Source organism: Bubalus bubalis, chromosome 18, assembly GCF_019923935.1.
Source record: "Bubalus bubalis isolate 160015118507 breed Murrah chromosome 18, NDDB_SH_1, whole genome shotgun sequence".
Taxonomy (NCBI): domain Eukaryota; kingdom Metazoa; phylum Chordata; class Mammalia; order Artiodactyla; family Bovidae; genus Bubalus; species Bubalus bubalis.
The window spans coordinates 20533233-20548856 of record NC_059174.1 but is presented as its reverse complement, the minus strand read 5'-3'; the positions used below and the strand labels follow the sequence as shown (position 1 = coordinate 20548856).

The following is a 15624-nucleotide window of genomic DNA, read 5'->3' as shown; positions in this document are numbered from 1 at the left end:
GACTAGCACCATTTTCTTCAAAATAACATTTTTATAAATCGTATCCAAAGGCTGGCATACCTAACATGGAACTTTTTAATGATTGTTCGGAATATTTTGGCCAACTAATGTGAGTACAGTTATAGCTCTTTCCAAAGAGCTAATTCCACAAGGGAAATGCACTTTTTTCCCCCTTAATTGATCCATTGCTAAGTTGCTTCAGTTGTGTCTTACTCATTATGACCCTATGGACCAGAGCCTACCAGGCTACTCTGTCCATAGGGATTTCCAGGCAAGAATACTGGAGTGGGTTGCCACGTCCTCCTCCAGGGGATCTTCCTGACCCAGGTACTGAACCCACGTCTCTTACTATCCTCTGCATTCTTTATTACTAGTGCTACCTGGGAAGCCCAGAAATGCAGTATTTTTTTGCATGTAGAAAATAAAGTCATCATTGTTTATGCTATTTGGAGAAAATGTCTTACCAATAAATATCACTTTTTTCTTGCAGCATAAATTCTAAAATCTAGCAAGAAGAGCAGGACTTTCTGGCACAGAAAATTTGCAAGATGTAAGTATGTTAAAAGTGTGGCAATAACATTTGCATATAGATCTTTAAGAGCCCAGAAATGGGCCTCTGAGGTTCAGTCAACTGCTGGACACAAGTTACCAGTTGTCAGTTATGTCTGAAGTTTGTTTATTGCCAAATAACAACTTACTTGTCTGTTGGGGACAAAGTATGTATGTCGTTCATTTTTTGGACAAAATGTGAAGGTCAGATTCTTGAGATAGGTAATTATCTATAGAGGTTTAAATTCTTTTTCTTTAATGTTTATTTTATATTAAAATATAGTTGATTTACAATTTCTTTTTTAAATTTAGTATTTTATTTATTTATCTTTTAATTGGAACATAGTTGAATTACAATGTTGTTAGTTTCAGGTATAAGCAAATTGAATCAGTCATACATTACGTATATTCACTTTTATTTTAGATTATTTTCCCATATAGGTCATTACAGAGTATTGAGTAGAGTTCCCTGTGCTATGCAGCAGGACCTTATTAGTTACATATTTCATATATAGTCATGTGTATATGTCAATCCCAGTCTCCCAATTTATCTCCCCCTCCCCACCCTGGTAACCATAGGTTTATTTTCCACATCTGTGATTCTATTTCTGTTTTATAAATAAGTTCATTTGTACCATTTTTTAGATTCCACTTATAAGTGAAATCATATGATATTTGTCTTTGTCTGATTTTACTTCACTTAGTATGATAATCTCTAGGTTCATCTATATTGCTACAAATGGCATTATTTCATTCTTTTCTATGGCTAAGTAATATTCCATAGTATATGTACCACATTTTCTTTATCCATCCCTCTGTCAATAGAGACTTATATGGCTTCCATGTCCTGGCTCTTGTAAATAGCATTGCAACAAACATTGGGGTGCATGTGTCATTTCAAATTACTATTTTCTCTGGGTATATCCCCAGGAATGGGATTGCTGACTCTTAGGGTTTAAGTTCTTGAACCAAAAACTGTTCAGAGCCCAGAGTCATGTTTTTTCCATTGTTCTTCCCTTTCATTGTTAAAACCTTTTGCATAGAGACAAACATCTTTAGGGGAAAGCTTCATTTGGAGATTTCCCGGGGAATGGTCTGGCACCCAAAGACCTCAACAGCATTTAGCCAAGGGAAATTCAGGAAGCGGTGCTCTTGGCCAGCTTCAAGTGCTTAAATCACCACTACACATAAAGAAAATGAACAGAACTCTGCAGAGCAAATTAAGCACATTCAGTGCTAAGCAAAACCTCTGCAGAAGCATATCACTGGTCTGAGCACCTAGGCATCATTTCCGCAAGGATGCTGAGCACACAGGTAACTAGGCTGTGTGTCAAAGAAACAGAATGGAGCCCAAGAAGAAGGAGATTGTTGGATTCATGTGGTTTGTAGGCACCCGGGCAATAGCCATGAAGCTTCTTGGCTCCAGAACTAATCAGCTACGTTTCGTCAGCCTGTGTTCTTAGAGCAACTAAGAGTTTTATGTTTGATACAGATGGTGTTTATATAGAGTCTACGAGCTCAGCGTGAGAAGTAGTCGTAAAACAGACTGGGGTTTGGTATAATTATTCACAATTACTATTGTATAATTGGATGCCATAACTATTATATAAAAAATATTTTAAGAAGTAGACTCTGCTTCTACTTTCACAATAGTTCTTAACAATAAGAGACATATGCTGTAAACGTTGTAGCATATTTTATGGTGTTTACAAACTCATACCAGGTTTGGCAAAATGGCAAATATAAAAGGCCAGGTTCTCTTTCTTGCATCCTTGGGAGACTCACTTGCGCTAACTTACCTCCAACAGTAAGGTCACTTTCTAATCACCCACAGGACTTCAGAAGCTTACTGCATTCGGTCACCCAAATGAATGGGTGGGTGCGAATAACAATGTTTTAGAAGTTAAAAAAAAAAAACAAAACAGGTCTAATCTGTGGAAAGTACTCATTTCTTCATCTTTCTCCAAACCAGCAAAAGAAAATTCTGTTGGGCCAAATAACGGCCATTGCACATCAATTCAGTTCTTATTTTAATGCTTCTAAATGGAATTAGTGAATCTACAGACATCCAATCATTATATACATGAACACCCATGTCTTCTAAAAGGAAAAAAAAAATGAGCCTAGTCCTAATTGCCCTCAAGGAAAGCAAGCAAAAAACAAATTCATGAGAGTTTTAAGAGAAACTTCGTTTCCTCTTAATTGCATTTACAAAGCGGGTCTGTGTTCATGAGTTCTGTGGTGTTTCTAGCAGGCAACAGTAAAGCATGGGAAGTAAATTTCAGAACGACTGACTTTGGCGAGAGACTTGCTTCTGAACACATGTGTAATGGGCATGGAAATCAGTAGAGCTCTCCCATTGCCCCTTGTGCAAACTCATGCGTGGGCAGCCACTGTTAAACTTTTGCCTGTGAATCTCAAAAGTAATTGCTATGTTTTAATGACTGGAGTCTTTATTACAGTAGGATCTGGGGTTTCCAAGGTGCATTGTGTTATCATCGAGAAGTGAAAAGCATCTTTCCCGTCTGAACATTGGGTGCCAGGATGGAGACCATTATTTGTGCAAGTCCACCACCTGTTGCTTTAATGATGGTGTCCTTGAATATTTATCTACCAGGTAAATACAAGCACGATGTCTGTGCCTCAGGAGCCAGGGAGAGTGAGGGTTATGTCTCTGTTATAGCAACGGCCAATACTTAATGTTCCAAGCTTGGATTGAAACAACCTGTTTTAAGTATGGTTTCCAAAGGGACTGCTTCCAGGAATCCTCTTTGGCTCTAGAAGAGGAAGTAGTGAAGTATAGCTTTAGTACTGTATTATGCCAGAGTGAGCAGACCCAGCCTTTCAGAAATTCTCAGCCATCAGGCTATTCCCTATACCTGGCAGATGGCCAGGAATGCTCCATGAGAGCAGTAGCCTGCACAATAAGCCCTGAGATCAGGTTCTCCTACAAAAGAAAACATGAATGAATGCTTAGTGTGCAAGGTTGCTGGGGTTTTGTCTACTTGGACCTGTCCTTTACACTTTATGTGTTCTATGTAGAATGTATAACACATGTGTATGTATTTATGTACTGCTAAGTTTGATCAATATATTGCAGCTGTTTTGTTTTTGATTTCTGGCCACACTGCATGGCATGTAGGATCTTAGTTCCCCATCCATGGATCGAACCCATGCCCCCTGTAGTTGAAGCATAGAGTCTTAACCACTAGACCACTGGGGAAGTCCCAGCAATTTCTTTATGACTGTATTGTATGGTGTGCCTTTTTAACAACCAGGCTTAATTCTCTGGTACAAGCAGCCCAAGGGAATGTTAATAAAACAGAACAGTTGTCCATTCTGATGTTAACCTCAGAACTTCAGATTTTATTTCCAACACCGTGCTTTCCATTAATAGCTCTCTGTGAATATGTTATCTATTAATTAGTCTTACCTTTCCATGTTTACAGATTTTATGGGTTTTCTCTAAGCTTTATGAAATAGAGTATCTATTTATTCTACTTCTTACCCTTTATCCCACCATCTCATTGGTACACTGGTAGGCCTAATAATACCCAATTGAGTCACTGACTTGTGCGTTTGTTCAGTAAATATTTTCATGGTGCCTTCTTTCATGGAATTATAATGTGAAGGGGGATATGGTTTTATTAGTTCAATAAGAATTTGGATACCAAATGCAGTGGATAAAAAGAAGCAAGAAAGGGGGATGGGGAGGGTATCAAGGGATGGGGAAAGGATGAACTCCTGTTATGAATAGTCAAAGAAAGCCTAACAGAGAGAGTGATGATGGGCGAGGTGAAAAGGTGCTTGTCTACCTGGGAGGAGAGCATCCAGGCAAGGAGAATGGCAAGTGCAACGGCTTGAGACTGTGTCTGAGACACTGCAAGATAGCAGTGTGACTGGAGGAACTGGAGGAAATGGGTATGGGAGGAAGTAGATGAAGTTCAAGTGGAAACAGGGAGTTAGGCCTTGTAGGGTGGTGGCTCTCAGTCCTCGGTGAATCACAACCACTGTTCCCTTAGCTGTGATTATGATATTGTGGTTATGTTTGAAAAAGTGAGTCCTTAACATTTCAAGATACTGAAATATGTATGGATAGAAAGAGATGATGTCTAGGATTTGCTCCATAATCGTGCAAGATGGGGGAAGTGGATGGGGATGTGAAGACCATCCCCCTTGGCCATGGATTTGAGAAATGTGGGGACTGGATTATGGATATGTATATGTCAGTGTGCTTTTTTACTTTCTTGTCTAATTTTGTATATGTTCAAAATTCACCATAATAATAACATAAAAAAGAAACCACCTGGGGAACCTTTATGAATAAGCAATGGCCCCAGTGAGTGGTATAGTTGGTTTGGGGTGCAGCATCGATGTTGTTTTTGTTTAAGTTGTTGTTGTTGTTCAGTCGCACATTCACTTCTGACTCTTTGCAACCCCATGGACTGCAGCACACCAGGCCTCTCTGTCTCTTGTATCTCCCGAAGTTTGCCCAAGTTCATGTGCATTGCATTGGTGATGCCATCCAGCCATCTCACCCTCTGATGCCCTCTTCTCTGTCTGCCCTCAGTCTTCCCCAGCATCAGGGACTTTTCCAATGTGTCAGCTGTTCATATCAAATGACCAAAATACTGGAGTTTGAACTTCAGCATCAGTCCCTCCAAAGAGTATTCAGGGTTGATTTCCATTAAGGTTGACTGGTTTGATCTTGTTGCTGTCCAGGGGACTCTCAGGAGTCTTCTCCAGCACCATAATTCAAAGGCATCAATTCTTCGGTACTCTGTCTTCTTTACGGTCCAGCTCTCACAACTATACATGACTACTGGGAAGACCATAGCCTTGACTATACAGACATTTGCTGGCAGAGTAATGTTTCTGCTTTTCAACACATTGTTTAGGTCTGTCATTGCTTTCAGGCCAAGAAGCAAACGTCTTCTGATTTCATGGCTGCAGTCACCATCCACAGTGATTTTAGAGTCCAAAAGAGGAAATCTGTCACTATTTCCACCTTTTCCCTCTCTATTCACCATGAAGTAATGGGGCCAGATGCCATGATCTTAGTTTTTCTAATATTTAGTTTTAAGCTAGCTGTTTCACTCTCTTCCTTCACCCTCATCAAGAGGCTCTTTGGTTGCTCTTCACTTTCTGCTATTAGAGTGAATTCATCCACATGTTTGAGGTTGTTGATGTTTCTCCAGCATATCTTGATTACAGCTTGTAACTCATCCAGTCCGGCATTTCTCATGATGTGCCCAGAGTATAGATTAAACAAACAGGGTGGCAACAGACAGCCCTGTCATACTCCCTTCTCAATCATGAACCAATCAGTTGTTCCACATAGGGTTCTAGCTGTTGCTTCTTGCCCGGTATACAGGCCGCTCAGGAGATAGGTAAGATGGTCTGTATTCCCATCTCTTTAAGAGCTTTCTACAGTTTATTATGATCCACACAGTCAAAGGCCTTGATGTAATCAATGAAACAGAGGTATACGTTTTTTTGGAATTACCTAGCTTTCTCCATGGACTGTAGCCCACCAGGCTCCTCTGTCCATGGAATTCTCCATGGACAGCCAAGAATACTGGAGTGGGTAGCCATTACCTTCTCCAGGGGATCTTCCCAACCTAGGAATCGAACCTGGTCCCCTTCATGGATGGCAGGCAGATTCTTTCCCATCTGAGCCATCAGGGAAGTGTCCCTGGGTTTTGTTAATTTCCTATTACCTGAGAATAACTCATATAGGATCTTTTAGGCCATTATCAGGACTTGGGTTTTTCCTCTGAAAAGGGAGTGAGAATTTTGAGCAGTAGAGGGATGCAAACTGGCTTATGTTTGAAACAGATCCTTCTGGGTTCAGAATAAACTAAGGATCAACAAGGGCAGAAGCAAGGTGATCTAGGCAATTATAGATGAAAGTCATTATAAAACAGTTTGGTGAGGACTGTGATAGAATGTCAGACACATAGAAAGGTAGGCTCAACATGCATATTCTCACTCTACCCACCTACTGCTAGACCATGAGGGACATCCCAAAATATGCTAGATGATTTATGGGGAAAGAGTAATGGTAGTAGGCAGGTGCTGGACAGAATACAGTTAGTATGTGACAGTACAATAACCCAGGGAAATTCCCACAGCAGGATAAAGTCACTTGCCCTTTAAGACTTCTGACTTTCTTTACCTGAAGCAATTATGTCCTGGTTACTTGTCCAATCTTTTCCCTGATTTCTGATCTTTAACAAAGAGGGCAAAGTGAAAGGTTATAAAGAAGAAATACATTTTGAGTCCAACATGCAGGAACTCAGCATCTCATAACCATCTTTCACTGACTTGCGAATGTACAGAATGCTTTGGAAGTTCTGCCAAACTAATCAACCAGTTTTTCAATGACAGTTTAGCATATTTTCCCACATGATGGAAATTTACAAGTAGAAATGGAGTATTTCTCATCTTTCTGTCTTGTATCTTTCAAATATTACTCTCAGCAAACCTTCCTTGCTGTGTTGTGCTGTGCTTAGTTGCTCAGTCGTGTCTGACTCTTTGAGACCCCATGGATGGTAACCCGCCAGGCTCCTCTGTCCATGGGGATTCTCCAGGCAAGAATTCTGGAATGGGTTGCCATGCCCTCCTCCCGGGTATCTTCCTGACCCAGGGATAGCACCTGGGTCTCTTGTGTCTCCTGCATTTCAGGCAGATTCTTTACCCCAGAGCCACTGGGGAAGCCCAAACCTTCAGTAAACCTTGCTTAATCCTCATCTATCCACTGAGTGTGACTTTGGTAAGGTCATGAATTGGACTTAGTGAGAATGAGTAGCTGAAGATGCAAACCCTTTCATTTTGACCTCTCTCTTCTTGAATCAACCACTGTGCTTTAGTTAAAACCAAATAAGTACCTAAAGACTGTTTTAATTTGTTGTGTACGTCACTACTGATTTTAAATCAGATGGATACAGAGATCACAGCTTACATGTGGTCATTTGTATTCCTTCACCACCATGGAAAGTGCTGAGTCTACAAAAGATGCTTAAAAATAATGGTTGACTGATTTCTAGATAATTTTCATGAGCAATCAATAGTAAGACATTTAAGAATAGTGCATTCCCTAACAGTAATTGCAGAGGGATGACAGGATAAGTTGAGCTGACCTAAATTAGCCTCTGGAGCATCAGGATGGTTCTCAAAATGCAACTGGCCAAAGAGCACACAAGAAAGGAAAGCTAAATTCATTATTTCCTGGTGGCACCAAAAAGGATTATGGAGTTGAACAAGACCCTTAACACTGGTCAACCTGAAGCTCTTTCCACCAGGCCCATAAGGGGAAAGAAACCCAGTTTATCTCACCTCCTAGAAAACCTCCCTTTACCTTCCATGTGGATCTTTCTCTTTGTATCACCTCAACTCTTTCAGAAATCATTTGGTATAATGACTCTTTTCATTGCTTTAAGTGGGAGAGTGATTCCATACCTTGTGCAGATTGGAGCAGTATGAGCATTGTCTTTTCCTTCAGCAACGAAGCAAATTTTGGTAGAAGGACAATGCCTTCTACTTTAGAAGCCCATAGCAAGTGCTCAACAGGTAGTGTTTTTTAAAGAAACAGAATTACCAAAATGCATTATTCTGTTCACTCCTGTTTTAATTAGGGTTTTCAATTGCAAGAGGTAAAAACCCAAATCAAATTGGCCAAGGGAAAATAAAGAAATTGATTTGCTCCAGTAACTGAAAAGTCCAGGGACAGGACTGGTTTCAGGCTCAGCTGGTATCAAGAGCACAAGCAAGTCATCAATAAGTCAGGGCTCATTTTCTCTGTTCCTTTGCTCTGCTGTCTACAGAACCATCTGCATCCTCAGGTTCCATTTATTAACTCTTGGAAGTATCATCTCAGGATATCCTGTCTGCTGGCATTCTCAACAGAAAAGAGGATGTACTCCACTCACCATCCCAGGAAAATTTCATTGTGTTAAGTTGGTTCTGATTGGGTCTTGTGCCCGAGCATAAACCAATCACTGTCGACTACTTTAATGTCCTGCTCTGATTGGTTAAGCTCATCACCTCTTCTACCTTGGAGAGAATGGATGCAGCTCGTCTAGAAGTACATGGACTGAAAACAGGGAGAGGTGGTTTCCCTATGAAAACAAAGAGTACTGTTGCCAGAAGGAGAGAGTGCCCACTGGGTAGCATGGACAGTGCTCGTCAAACACTTCTGCAAAGGAAATTCTTCTTAAGATAGTTGGCTGATACAAAGCATCTAGTAGGAGTCTGGGGAAAGGGTACACTTGCTTTGGGTGTGTGCCAAAATTAGTTTTGCGGCTTTGGGAATGTGTTCTCTCTTGCCCTTAGCCTGCCTTTTGAAGTGAGGGCATTGCCTGGAGTCTATTCCAGTTGTCTGTCCCTCAGAGTATGACAATATGACCTGCTTATTGTTCAGATTCCTTGAACAATATATAAAATAAATTCCTTGAACAATATATAAAATAAGGAGAGACATTCTTCCCCGAAACATCCAGTAAAGTACCCAGACTTCACTTTTCTCCTCCGGTTAGATTCCCTGTGTGGCTGTGGAATAAATGATTGAACATGGGACAGCACTTAATCTTCTGAACAATGGCCCTCCAAACATCCAACACTGTCAGATGCTTTTCTGGCATTTGAAAATGCGCCTGCAGCAAAGCCATCTATTGAATGTTCACTGTGACTAAGACCTCGTGGACAAAGAAGACTGTAAAGCTTCCATTATTGGCAAAATCAGTCACTGTGGGGCCTCCTAGGGAAAGAGGAGAAGACGTGGAAAGTGACCTCCTGAAAGCCAGCTAAGAGTGTGGTGTTGGGGTTGTCTCAAGCTTGTCTGCCGACTTGATGCTTTCCATACAGCACAGTAGGGATGCACTCCTATTTGGAAACATTTCAGGGTGCGGGCCTGGGGGTTGGGGAGAAGGGTTGTCTCTACATAAGTGTTGTCTCTGATGTTTCATTTGTAACTATAAGGCTCTATATTTTGATTTCTTTCCACTTGCTTCATCCAAACTCCTAATTCAGGTTGGATTTGCAAATAGGACATTTCCTCCAACTTTCCAGCACAATTATATTTCATAGTTAAAAAAATTATTGATACAGTATTTCAGAACTCTAAATGAATTGTAAAGACCTGATAATGAATTTCTACATGACTTGGCTTATTTTATTGATGACAGAATGACTTAGTGGTGATTTTCAAGCTATTTGTGATTTCTCCTTCTTTGGAACTGCATCTTGATGCATGGGATAGTGTCCCCTGACGCAGCCCTTCTGGTCATAGCTGATGGACCAGAGACACCTTTCTCCATGTGAGCCAATCAGATTATCTCTTTCTGGAATTGCCAATTGTACTGGAGCCAGAGGACCAATGGAGCAGAATTCATATGACTACTTCTCAGTGTTTCTTTTTTTTTCTGTTAAGTATGCTGATTCTAGGCTACTCCCTGAAAATTGAGTTGCTTTTGTTGTTATTTTAAAAAAATTTACTTATTTTTTAAATTGAAGGATAATTCCTTTACAGAATTTTTTTGTTTTCCATCAAACGTAAATGTGAATCGGTCATAGGTGTACATATGTCCCCTCCCTCTTGAACCTTCCTCCTTTAACAAGCACTACTAGGTGAGTCCTATCCCATTGATATGGAAGATACTAGTTAAGAAAGAGTCTAGGAACTTCTCTATGGGATCTCCATAGTAGGCTGGGTTCTTCCTTCCCAAATTCTTGTGAGTACTCAACTCTTCACTCCATCAATAAGCTTAATGCATTCTCCTTTGCCTTTAAATTGATCAGAGATAGTTTTTGTTACTTACAATGAAAGGCTACTAATATGGAAATACACTTGGTGCTTGAGGCACCAATCAAAGGGTATGACTTGCTGAAGTCAGAGTTACCGATGAGCTAATAGAATAAACCTGCTAGCTGGTTGAAGACGATTCTATTCTATAGTATACCCTTCATTCATTTGCCCTGGAAAGAAGAAAAACATGATAAATGAGGGACTTTGACCCTTTAAGCAAATGAACAAACTGTAGCTATTGTTTTGCAGACCTATGTGACCTACTGTTCTGTGTCTGCTGCCTTATTTTGCTTCCTATCATTTTATTTTCAGAAAGTAGCCAATGCCCTGGCCTCTCTCAGTCAATATCCCCTTTGTGTGAGAATGAATGTTCATCTTTGGATGTAACATTGATGTATGAGATAAACATGTGGCGGGAAAAAAAAAGAACCATGATCCCCTGTTTGACGGCTGGGTCAAGAAAGGCCAACAGGCCAAATGCTTTGACATGAGCACATAGTCAGTGAGTTGTCCTATTTTCATTCAAAGTTTCTTAATTCCCAGCACTGGGAGGTAGCTTCTGCCTTCTTAAGTGAGGTGAGTCTGCTAAATGGACATGGATATGCTTCCCAAAAGGCCAAACTCTAGGGATCATATTATTTGTTTTTTTTTTTCACTTAATCAGAAATCTCTAGCTAAATTTCAGTCTTAAACACTAGAAGATTTGCAACTCTGTGATCTTCAAATTAATACAATGCAATAGGCAGAGTCTCCCAAATGGACAGTCTTTGTAAGAAGGAATTTCTTTATACTAGAAATGTAATGTGTGCCTATTTTAAAATCCCAGAGAAAGGAATATCTGCAAAAAGATATGTTTCTCGAATTGAGTTCTATAGCACTAGTATGGGAGGAGGCAATGGCACCCCACTCCAGTACTGTTGCCCGGAAAATCCCATGGACGGAGGAGCCTGGTGGGCTGCAGTCCGTGGGGTCGCTAAGAGTCAGACATGACTGAGCGACTTCACTTTCACTTTCCACTTTCATGCATTGGAGGAGGAAATGGCAACGCACTCCAGTGTTCTTGCCTGGAGAATCCCAGGGACGGGGGAGCCTGGTGGGCTGCAGTCCGTGGGGTCGCACAGGGTCGGACACGACTGAAGCGACTTAGCAGCAGCAGCAGCACTAGTATACTTTCTTTTATTTCTGTTCCTGAAAGCCAAACCTTAAAATAGCTTCCACGCCCACCCCTCCTTCTCCAATATTTGGTTCATGGATGGGATTCTAAGTCACTCTAGATTTTTCTAAAAAAAAATCCTAGTTTGGACTTGCCTGACAGTGTGACTCTTGGCAAACCAAGATAATTTGATCTAGGGTAACAGTGTCCACTGTAATATATCAAGCCTTTCTTCTTATTCCTCAACCCTGAGCTGCCTTTTGTCCCCTCTCACACTGACAGCCTGCTATCAATTTCCAGCCGGGAGAACACAGCGTGGCTATGTGGCAGGTAATTAGTTGGCTCTATATCAGCAAGAGTTGGTCATTTTATTAAGCATGTTCACATCTTGTTAGCAGTTCCTCACCAGGCCCCATCAGCATTGTGGCAGCTTTAGTTTGTTAATCTAATATTAAGTCTCCAGGCTAATGAGGAATTGAGAAAGAACATTCAAATAGGGCGGTATTTGCTGTCCTTTTTCTTGTATTGCACCTGAATATCTAACATCAGCTCTAGGAACCCACTGTCAGGAAGCAGTATCCTCTTGTCCTACTTTCAGTCCCTGTTCTCCTCCCCGCAAAAATGTCATCAGTCAACTTTGCTCAAAAAATACCAGAATGGAATTAACCCCGTGAGTTCTGAAAAGTTTCAAATCTCGCTCTCTTCTGCTGTCATGCAACTGTCTTTAGAGCTAAGTTTATGGACTCCGCCCACCCCTCCCACCTAGCTTTGTTGCTAGTTTGAGAAAGCTATGTGTGCCATAGAGTGAATTGTGACTTTTCTATTTTTCATGTCCTATTGACTTCATGTTTGGACAAGACTCACCTGAATTTGGGGGTTGTCAGTTTCAGTATCAAATTTAGCATTATTTCATCTTCTATTCTTTCCTATATTTATAGTTAAGTAGAAGTTATAAGATTCTTTTGCTTGCCTAATATCTATTCTGGGCTTCCTTGGTGGCTCAGTGGTAAAGAATCTGCTTACCAATGCAGGAGATGCGGGTTCAATCCCCGGGTTGGGAAGAATCCCTGGAGAAGGAAATGGCAACCCACTCTAGTATTCTTGCCCGGAGAATCCCATGGACAAGAGGAAACTGGCAGGCTACAGTCCATAGGGTCCCCAAAGAGTCACAACTTAGTGACTAAAAAACAACAGTAGCTGTTCCTCTTCTTTTTGCAACTGAGTTCTGGTTCTCCCTTGTCTATATGGTATAGGTATTGCTGAATCCTTTCCTGAACCAGAGATAGATGATCGAACCAGGCATGGCACATCAGAGAATCACATCTTACTCGTAAACGGGGATAGATTTAGAGGTGGGCAGGTGACTCAGTCACAGTCAAGGTCTCTAAGGATGGAAAAATCTCTTGGTTAACTCAGGTTGCTCAGGAACAAACATTAAGTTTATCACAGCCAACTCTAGGAGAAACACACTAGGGTGAAAATGATGTCCAAGGGAGGAAAATGAAGCCAAGAGGTGCAAGAGTCAAGCTGAGTCTGGGGACATGATGTAAGTCTCTGGTTCCAGGTGCCTGCAGCATAGATTGGACTTCTCAAATTTTCATGCCAATACATTCTGTTTCCTACTGAAGCCACTGGGTTGGTTTTGTCATTTGTAGTCAGGTTTTGTCATTTGTAGCATATGAGTCTTGACTAATGCTCATACCTCTTTTCATCCTGTTACACATGACTGCTTTTCTTTCCTTTCCCAATCTATTGTATGCATCTCTTTCGAAATCTGCTCATCCTCTAAGATTGACTACACATGTCCCTGTTTCCAAAAAGCATGTTTTCCTGGTATTTCCTCCAGTCAAGATAAATTGCTCACTCCTCTATCCACCAGAAAATTCACTATGGCAATTTTCACATTCACATTTCCATGTATTGTTAAGCTTTCTGTTTCACGAACGTTTTAGATATTCAGTAATGTATTAAATTGAAATTAGGACCTTTGGAGGCTGTGAGCGCTTTTGCCTTCTTAGGAAACATTAATTAGATTAGTGATGAGTCCCCAAAGCAGCATTTCTGAAACTGAACAGTGGAATACTGTGCACTTGAAAGTACTTGAGTAATAGGTATTCAGCTCTTCAGAAGGTCTCATGGTCAAATAAACCTGGGAAACTTGGTTAAACAAAATTGAACTGGTGCTTTTTAGAGCCTTATTACACTAGTGAACAACATGACACTGCAGGATATGGGTGGTGTGGCTATGAATGATGAGTCTAGTCGGGAAATAGAAGCTACACAGTAATTTGAACTGGGAAGATTTAATAAATTATTATATATATAATTAAAATAATTATTAACTAGTTTCAAGGGATAAAGAGAGCTCTATCCAGTATCAATATACATTCTTATATATTCATTAAGGGCAGTGATATGGAATATGTGTGCATTAGTTCCTTAATATTTCTGTGAAAATAAGAAAACACAGATGATGGGACTCAGTGTGGTGTAATGGGCACTGTTTGACTTTGAAACTAGATGGACTGAGAGTTTCCCTGGTGGCTCAGACAGTAAAGAATCTGCCTGCAATATAGGAGACCTGGGTTTGATCCCTGGGTTGGGAAGATCCCCTGGAGAAGGGAAATGCTACCCACTCCAGTATTCTTGCCTGGAGAATCCCATGGACAGACGATAGTCTATGGGGTCACAAAGAGTTGGACATGACTGAGAGCGACTAACACTTTCACACTTTTCACACACTAGATGGACTGAAGCTTGAATATGAATTTGCTTTCATTACTTACTAGCCCTGTGATCTTACTCAGAGCTTATTACCTTATCTTTCACAGGCAATGATAACCCTTTTTTGCAAGGAGGTAGTACAATAATGAAAACGTAGTGTTATCTGCCACAGTGCCTTGCTCATAATGGTTAATGGATTGTAGATATTATTTTAATAGGATTGAGTCTTCCTTCCACTTTATTAAAATCTCATACAGCCTAACACCTCAAATCCTTGTAATGACCTAAAAGGCTTTATATAATTTGAACACTGATTACTTCTCCATCCTGAGTTACTACCATTCTCATCTTAGTAAAGGAGCTGTGCCGGCCTCTTTCTAGTCTTCTCGGGTGCTAAGCTTGTCCCTGCCACAGGGCCTTTGCACTTGCTACTCCCTCTGCATAATATGCTCTTTGAAAAACTGGTTCTTATTTAGCCAAAATGTTATCTCTTCATCCCACATCACTTTCTGTTAAGTCACTCTGTTTTGTTTTCTTTATGCAACTTAGCACTCTAAAATGATCTTATTTTTTAATTCATTTTTTAACTTAGCTATTGCCTGTCTTTTGCCACTAAAATGTAAGCTCCCAAAGAACCAAAAGTATACCTGTCTCAGTTTCTGCTGAAGCCCTAGTATATAGAATAGTCCCAGGAAATATCTGTTGAATGGAGGATTTTTTTATTAGTCACTATCTTCTTTTCCTATTTGAACGAACACAGCTACATCAGTCATAGTATTTCATTGAGATTCGAGTTGTAGTACAGATTGTTTGGCATTGCACAAATGAGGAAACTGAAAATTAAGAGGTAGAGATGCTAAGAAAGAGGAAAAGTTGTGAAGAAAATCCCCAAACTTTTTTTTTTCCCCACAAAGTACTATGACTGATTTTCAATGTTTACTTCAGGGTCCCTTTTCAGCATTTGTTTTTTTCCTCTATCATCAATCACTGTCAATTTGAAAAAGTACAATACTTAGGGTCATTTATCTAGACCTATTGGAGTCTGAAATTATGCAGCTTCAGTCAAATATATGTGAATAAAGACTGTCATTTCTGATTAATGACATGTGACTTGAATGTCTCACAAAATCACGTGTGCCATCCAGGCTTTACAGAAAGGTTATTATGTAAGGTCTTCCACTAATGTTTCTGCTTTTCTCCCTAAGAATCCTAGAGGATCTGATTTCTCCACAGGGGGAAAAAAAAGCGATGCTTAATGATTTCAGTTGTAATTGTTACTCAGATCTTTGATCTGCTGGACCAAGAGTGTTTTTCAAGTTGAAAATTCTCTTCCACTGGATGATTAGGCAAGCTTATGATGTTGCTGTTTTGCAATTTTTGTTGCCAACATAGC

At 40.3% G+C, this 15624-nt stretch overlaps 1 long non-coding RNA gene across 2 annotated transcripts in view; it reads left to right on the top strand.

Annotated features, from left to right (window-relative positions):
* Positions 1-277: 277 nt before the first annotated feature.
* LOC112580229 overlaps positions 278-15624 on the top strand; it is a 61016-nt gene continuing 45669 nt past the window's right edge. For both annotated transcript variants that reach the window (XR_006546211.2, XR_006546212.2), the window contains exons 1-2: positions 278-327; positions 491-550. This is a non-coding gene — a long non-coding RNA (uncharacterized LOC112580229). The remainder of the gene's footprint in view (positions 328-490; positions 551-15624) is intronic.